Source organism: Pygocentrus nattereri, chromosome 2 (assembly GCF_015220715.1).
Source record: "Pygocentrus nattereri isolate fPygNat1 chromosome 2, fPygNat1.pri, whole genome shotgun sequence".
Lineage (NCBI taxonomy): Eukaryota > Metazoa > Chordata > Actinopteri > Characiformes > Serrasalmidae > Pygocentrus > Pygocentrus nattereri.
This window is the reverse complement of record NC_051212.1, coordinates 49,203,195-49,210,483: the sequence shown is the minus strand read 5'-3', so window position 1 is coordinate 49,210,483 and position 7,289 is coordinate 49,203,195. Positions and strand designations below refer to the sequence as shown.

The window sequence follows — 7,289 nt, the reverse complement described above, 5'->3', positions numbered from 1 at the left end:
ACCAAAGTGCCATGTCACTTAAAAATAATTAAAACTAAATATTTTAAGTGGTAGAAACACATCACCTGGAAGTCTAGGCAGCAGTGTATGTGCAGCTTATCTGTGTGGATGATTTATTCACTTTTTACAATGCGTGTAAGAACGTAAGCTGATCAAATGTCCAATGAGTTCTTAAAATATATCACAGTCTTGTGTTCTGGAAAACAAAACACTGGCAACCAATAAAGAGACCATGTGCACAATCATGAAAGCGTTAATAAGGACAATTTTTATTTGATATTAGTTGAATAAAGATGTTTTTGACAGCAAAGATTAAAGAAATGACACTACAACTGCACTTTAAATAAAAATAAAATACATAGGACAAAAACATTTAGCTGGTGCAACAACACTTTTAAATCATCATTTCACATGTATGTAAAAGCAGAAATAATTCTTAATTCTAATTCATTAGAAGAAATTCTCCATGAAGCATCAGTGAGAAAGTGGCGCCATCAGTCTTCTCGTGGCGTGAGCTGCTATGTGCAGCATCTGTGTAGAGGGAGATTGTTTAGAGAGACAGATTAGCTGTTTTTATCATGTCATTGTTTTACAGTGCCTGTATGGAAGATGTTGAAATGTGACTGTGAAAAAAATAACATACCCAGCATTCCTGCCACATTCGGTGCTGAAAGCATATGTCCCCCCTATTCTCTGGCACTGATACCTTGTTTTACAAACTCCACGTCCACCTCTGCAGCACAATCCATGAACCAGGCTTTTCTCACCTGAGATCAGGAAAGAGAGAAGAATTTTACTATTAGACATTTCCATAGTATCCCAGTGTGGCAGCCACACGTTTGAATAATTTTTCCACGTGTTTCTCAGAAACATAAATGCTAAAGAAAGCAGGTTTAGAGACTTTTCAGTGCAGTAAATACTAACATGCTAAAAAATGACTTACAGTGAAGGGATAGCACCAGAAGAAGCACAACCACAAGCACTGCTGTCGGTTTCATCTTTCCACAGGGTTGATTTTCGTCCAGCAGGATTATCAGTGTGGCTGAGATTGGTCAAGAGCGGCCGGCTTTTATTTGCATCGGAGAGTTCGGATCCCTCCCGCTTCTCAAGAACGTGTCCTTTAGCATTCGTCAACAACAGCCCCTTATTTCCTCTATCATAGCAATAAGAAGTCCAAAGTTCAGAACTGACAACAGAATCTGCCATGTGAAGGATTTGAAAGGACCTTGATAAAAACACTTTGCTGCTGTAATTTAAATTTGGAAGCAGTGGGATTCAGACGTGACTAAGAAAAGAAAAGGAAAAAATTCACAGCCATGACATTTTCCAGACTCTTGCTCAGATCTGGTTAAAGAAATATGCAAAACAATTAATAACTGACGTTAATTTAGGGAACAAATGTATTTGGGTCAGTATACAGACATTAAAGCACATTGTTCTGTCATTTTATATACTGGAGGTAATAACAGTATCAGGCAGAGCTGGTCAGACTGGGCCAATAATAATGTTAAAAATACCTCTTGTTGCTTAATTTTATCATGTTGGTGTTAAATATTAAGAAAATAATCTACTTTAACGAATATTGAATAAAAAAAAAAAGCAGCCCAAAGCCTTTTGTAATATCTGCAGTGCTAGAGTTCGGCTGCAGTTAAATCAGCCACCAAAACACAGTTAAAGTAGCCACATTTGAAATGTGAGGCTATATACACTCACCAGCCACTTTATTAGGTTCAGTTGCTTGTTAACACAAATAGCTAATCAGCCAATCACACGGCCGCAACTCAATGCATTTAGGCATGTAGAGGTGGTCAAGACAACTAGCTGAAGTGCAGGCCGAGCATCAGAACGGGGAAGAAAGGGGATTTAAGGGACTTTGAACGTGGCGTGGTTGTTGGTGCCAGACGGGCTGGTCTGAGTATTTCAGAAACTGCTGATGTGCTGGGATTTTCACACACAACCATCTCTAGAGTTTACAGAGAACGGTCCAAAAAAGAGGAAATATCCAGTGAGTGGTCAGTTGTGTGGACGAAAATGCCTTGTTGGTGTGAGAGGTCAGAGGAGAATGGGCAGACTGGTTCCAGATGATAGAAAGGCAACAGGAACTCAAATAACCAACCAAAATCTCTGAGGAACGTTTCCAACACCTTTTTGAAAGTATGACACGAAGAATTAAAACAGTTCAGAAGGCAAAAGGGGGTCCAACCTCTTACTAGCAAGGTGTACCTAATAAAGTGGCTGGTGAGAGTGTGTGTATGTATATATTATGCTTTATTTCTATGACTGTGAATAGTCTTTAATGCACTATACTGGACTGACCTTAGACTGGGATTGGGAATAATCAGCAAAACTAGAAGACCGAGATAAACCTACAATTGACTTATGCTCCTGTCTTTTTATGGTGTCATGTCCCCAACAGTTTATGTAAAAGTGGTTTTATACATCAATAAAATAAAAGCTTCCTTGTTGTTGTTATCGTAAGCAGCCACACGTGCTGACCCTGTTACGCTATTATACCCTCTGCATGCTGAACTGTTGGAGTAAATAGCCAGGTTTATGATCATTGTGTGGGAAAGGCATTCTCACTTATAAAGGACTAAGCTTTTCCTGGAGGCTCCTTTTACACCCAAGCATGGTTGCACCACCGGTTGTCCAACATTTTTCGGAATGTGTTGTAGGCGTGAGATTCCGAATGAGCGTTCCAAAAAAGTTCCAAGTTCCAAAAAATCACTAAAATTGGTTAAATTAAGATGAAATATATTCTCTTTGTGTCGTGAATACAAGCGGCAGAAATGAGCTTTCTTCATCAGGTGGCGGGCTACACGCTATGGGATAGAGTGAGGTGCTCGGCCATCCAGGAGGAGCTCAGAGTAGAGCTGCTACTCCTCCGCATTGAGAGGAGCCAGCCGAGGTGGTTCAGGCATCTGATCCGGATGACCCCTGGACGCCTCCCGGTGGGGGTGTTCCAGGCACGGCCTACCGGGACAAGACCACGGGGTCGTTCTAGGACCTGCTGGAGGGATTATATCTTAAGTTGGCCTGGGAGCGTCTTGGGGTCCCCGGGAATGAGCTGGAGGAAGTTGCAGGGGACAGGGTCATCTGGGATTCTCTGCTCTCCCAACTGCTACCGCGACCCTATCTGGACTAGCGGTCAACGATGATGATGATGATGATGATGATGATGATGATCTCTTTGTACCTTTTTTGTTTGATTAGGTGAGAGTGGATTTCCAGTAGATTTCCTGTGGATTTCCGTTTTACCTGCTGTACCTACTACCCAACTGATTTGGAATTGGGTTTGTACATCCACTCTATTGCTGCATTTAATAAGTTGCCAGTTTTTTAGATAGTCAGTTGTAAATGACAGTCCACACATTTTAACCCTTACTTGTGTCCCTTTAGCATGAAGTGTGAATTGGCAGGACTTAAATGTGCATTCATTTAGTATTTATAGCTAAGTTGGTCTACTGTATGTATGACCATCATGCCTTCTTCTTGCTACTGACGTTGCTGAAGACCAAAACTTTGAACCTGTATTCCATGGTAGGTTCTCAATTGTAAATGGGAAAAAAGAGAGCCAGCCTCTCCACCTAGAGAGAGCGAGGCCAGCAATGCTTATTTGGACTTCTAGCCGTGGATGACTTTGGCATCACTGGGGATCTAAGTTCCAATCTCCCACTTATGGGGCCACCACTTTGACAGTTGCACTTTATATTGAAACAAAAAATATCTGGTTCGACTTTTTTATGCAAGCTGTTCCAAATGGGTCATCTTTTAGAATAGGTGGATCTAACTGCCTTGTTGTCTGGTTTTGTCTACATACTGACTTAGTTATGTTTGTGTTCTTGTATTTTTGTAAAATATCAGGTCATAATACAAACTTTACAAATTTATTTCCCTTAATAATAGTCGGGGTCCCCTGCAGGTCCTTAAAAGTCATGTATTGGCTAAATAAGCTTGACCTATTTCTGACCCAACATCCTGAAGGGCACATTTCACCATCAAGACATCATCTGTTCATCCTGCTGCCCTCTGGTAAACGCTTTAGGTCTATCCCATCCCGGACAAACAGACTTAAAAACAGTTTTTACCCCAGAGCCGTACGGGAACTGAACACTTCCAAACACACACACTGACAAGGACTTTCTGTAGAACACTGTGCTCAGTAGAAGTGACCTGAGCACCACTACAGCTCTTTACTGGCACTGCCTTCATTAGGACACTGGACGCTGTTCCAGCGTTCCACTTCACCTCTGTCCTGTTTATTATTCACTGCACTATTTGTTCTCGAGTTTGTCATCTATAATCTATATTCTTTCTGTGCAATAATTCTTAAGATGTGCAATATTATAAAACTATAAGCTGTCCAGGAATGTGCAATAACTGCTACCTCACTTGTCTATTGTCTGTTTAGAATATATAGTTTTATAGTCCTTTTTCTTTATATTTAAGATTTTTACACTATTTTTCTTGAATCTGCACTTGATATATTTTAGCCATATGTTTGTTTTGTGTGTAGAAAGTGCTGTTGGATTGCTGCTCAATTTCATTTTACACTGTGCAATGACAATAAAGGCATCTTATCTTATCTTTAGTTTCCTTTTTGCATTCTGTTTACTCCGCTGTTGTCGAAGGGCTATAATCGGACATTAATCATAACTCTCACAAGTGAGGGACACTTTCAAATAGTATCAAAGTGATTTAAATGTCTGGAACAACAGCTGGAACATTTTTAAAGAGGCTACTCAAGCTGTGTGAACCGTGCTGTAGTGTTTTCACTCTGTTTCTGCCAGCTACCTTTCATCTAAACGTGGCCATGTAAAATGACTTAAAAATGTTTTGTACCGCTTGACCCTGAGCAACATAACTTTAAAAGCTATGTACTAAATGCATTCCTGCATTGTTTATCCTCGAGGCAGCTGAGTGTGCCATGTTAGCCTGCTGGAAAGGGGAAAGAAAGTTCAGTCTGAAATCTAAGCATATTCATAATCCTACAAGATGGTTAGCTCATGTAAGAAGTCCAAACTAAAGCTGTCGGTTCAGAGTATATAGTTAAAAATAAAAATAATTTTAATGAATTTAAAAAATAAAATGATTCAAGTGCATATTAAACAAACCGGTAGCTGAATCCTCAGATCAGTCCATGAAATTCAATCATAAGCCAATATTAAATGCATAAAAAGTAGAGTAAACCACAAAGAATAACAGTCTAGAATCGTGTTATGCACGTAATAAAACAACCTGTTTTTACTTTAGAATTAATTGGAAAGACAGTGTAATAACTGTGTCATGTTGTGTATTAAACTAATCCAGAACAGTCCACCAATCAATGCATCCAGCCAACAGCAGCCCAGTGGTCTATAATGGCCACTGAAGGATGAGAGGACAGCAGAATTGATACCGAATTGAGAATGTAAGGATCATTGTGTTTTTGAATATTTGAATATTATTATTATTTTTAGTAGTAGTAGTAGTGTTAAGTGCTGTCAAGTTGTTTCTGACTTCTGTTTACTGTAGAAATAGTGTTTCTGCCAAAAGGTCTTAATAAAATAGAAAGTTATTGATGCCATATTTGACTGTGTGTTGTTATGCAGTGGAAATTGCATTGTGTCTGTTACGCTGAGGACTTAACAGCATATTAAAAAGCATTGAATCTGATTTTGAAAATTGTGCAGCAACCCTGAGTAGTTCCTTTGTGATATCACCCATGGACCTTCACTTTCAGTGTTAGAGGTTTTTGTATCCTGTGCAAGATTTTTAAAAACTTTTTTAGTTTGTACTTGTTGTGGACCATTCATAGAATATAGAATTTACATTATTTCTCAAATGAAGTAATATATGTTATATTTTTGCTTTCCACACAACAACGTGCGCTGTAATATGTTTCATGGCCACATCTGTCCTTGCGTTAAACTTGCGTAGGTCAGTGATTGGAATTTTTATTTTTTTTGATTAAATATTTTGGAAAGTGATTATTATATTTAATATATTATTAAACAGACAAACATCAGTAAAACACAATTTATTAACTGCCACAGAGTGATTAATACAGTTAACACATTATATAGTCCACATGGTCTTATTTCTTTAAGTAGACTACTTTAATTCAACATTTACAAAGGATTGCATTGAACACCTCAGAAAATCAGAATTACAGTAAATCTTTAACAAAGTTTAAGTATAAAAAAAAACACAATAATTACAATAAATATTTCCTGATTTAGTGAATATGATCTTCTACTGATGCTTTGTGACGTCCTATAAGAGTTTGATCTTGGAGGATCGAGCCACGGAACCTCTGATGATACTTGCCATGGGCTATATACAACACCTGAAGACAAAGAATACAGTTCAGTGATATGACGACCGCACGCTTTTAAATTTGTGGAATGAATGATGTTGAAGAGTGACAGAAGTTAAGTTACCTTAAAAATCCACATTCTGTTCTAATGGCAGGATGTCCCCCAAACCTCCGGCATTCGTTGTGTGATTTACAGAGTCCGTTTCCATTATAACAGCATTTTCCCTCAACCACACTGTCCTCACCTAGAACCACAAAGTAATAGTGAGACTCCATGTTTTCATTATTTCAGTTTCAATACTGGTATAAACATTCTGTATTCATATTTGACCAAAAGTATATACACTTCACCTGGCATGTCATGTTTAGCTCACAGTTATATCACAATAAAAAAGAGGAAGACTCACAGTGTAACGACAGCACCAGCAGCAGCACGACAACAGCCACAGACAAGGACTTCATGTTTGCTTGTTTCTCTTGAGCCAGTTGTCTTCAGTGTAACCCTGGACAAAAACTGCTGGATTTTATTTCTAGTGAGAAGTTTAAATCCCACCCATCTCTCAACAAGACTGACCAATACTGCTTTACTAATAGTCATAAAGCATAAACACCAGTCCTTTATTTCCTTTATTATGAGTCCAAAGTTGAAATTGGATCATTACATCTGCATGTGAGGGAGCCCATAAAGATTCCCACATGAAGGACACTTAAAAGGAAAGTATGTAGTCCAGTTTTCTACATTTGTGCCCTCTGTAGCCATAATCAAATACCACTGGGACAGGTATGCCAAACATACACTGGGACAAAATGGAAGCTTCTTGGAGCCAAACAGCTTCTACAGCAAAGCTGTCGACACAAACACACAAAGTGTCGATGCAAGTATCTGTTGCACGACTCACTACAGATTCCAAACGGCCTCTGCAATCAACATCGGCACAAGAGCCGTGCATCAGGAGCTTAATGAAATGGGTTCCACGGCCAAGCTGTTGCA

The 7,289-nt window shown here is 39.0% G+C and overlaps 2 long non-coding RNA genes across 2 annotated transcripts; both read right to left on the bottom strand.

The window, feature by feature from the left end:
- Positions 1 to 410: 410 nt before the first annotated feature.
- LOC119262651 lies at positions 411 to 1,105 on the bottom strand. Its single transcript, XR_005129793.1, has 3 exons — positions 944 to 1,105; positions 644 to 767; positions 411 to 531 (listed from the first exon to the last, which is right to left on the bottom strand). It is a non-coding gene; the product is annotated as an uncharacterized LOC119262651 (long non-coding RNA).
- Positions 1,106 to 6,004: 4,899 nt separating this feature from the next.
- Positions 6,005 to 6,835, bottom strand: LOC119264995. The gene is made up of 3 exons (XR_005131319.1): positions 6,706 to 6,835; positions 6,423 to 6,543; positions 6,005 to 6,328 (listed from the first exon to the last, which is right to left on the bottom strand). It is a non-coding gene; the product is annotated as an uncharacterized LOC119264995 (long non-coding RNA).
- Positions 6,836 to 7,289: the final 454 nt, after the last annotated feature.